Source organism: Austrofundulus limnaeus, unplaced genomic scaffold, assembly GCF_001266775.1.
Source record: "Austrofundulus limnaeus strain Quisiro unplaced genomic scaffold, Austrofundulus_limnaeus-1.0 Scaffold141, whole genome shotgun sequence".
NCBI classification, from domain to species: Eukaryota; Metazoa; Chordata; class Actinopteri; order Cyprinodontiformes; family Rivulidae; genus Austrofundulus; species Austrofundulus limnaeus.
Window position 1 is genome coordinate 862,442 of NW_013952543.1, and position 828 is coordinate 863,269.

Consider the following 828-nt stretch of genomic DNA (forward strand, 5'->3'; position numbering starts at 1 on the left):
GTATCGCAATTTATCGGGACATATCGTATCGTGACCCGTCTGTCATGATATGTATCGTATCGCCAAATTCTTGCCAATATACAGCCCTACTGACAATCATTTCTATCAAATGAAAATAATGGTTGTCAGTAACAAACTGAGATTCATTGATTTACTGACCTAAATTTAACACATCATGGTTACCACGTTACCAGCTAACAACACTTTGAGTTATTCTTGCCCTGAACAAAATGGCTGCTCTCTCTCAAAAGTTGCATGATGAGCGCCTTTAGCCAACACACCTCATGGGTCACACTTTTCTTTTGTTTTCCTATAATTCTTGTGAATTTTAGACGTGGTACAAAAGTCACTAACAAACATTTTATTTTTTTCTAACATTTAAAAAAGTTTAGCATGAAATTGTTTTCAAATCAGACATGCTGTGTGTAACAAAAATCCAAAGTTAGCCATTTAGTTATTAGTGTAAAGTTACTTCAAGCTTCAATATAACTTAAAAAAACACATCTAATCAGTACTGGAACCATTTTCCCTCCTGTAACCTGCTTTATGTTCTGTCCCCAGTCATTTACTGAGGCTGGAAATAACTCAGATTTCTTTGAGATGTTCCACACAGAACATTAAGTAATAGAAATKTTAAAGTGAAAAAATAAGTTTTACACTTAGAAATCCCACTAAAGAATGAAGCCTTTGTTGCCTGGAAAATATTTTAAAATATAAACAGTTTTATCATCAGTAGTGCCATTTAGTTCCATTGTGTTTTATTTCCTGTTCTGTGATATAAAAACCATTACATCACAGGGTATTCTAAAATAAACAATAAGTTGACAT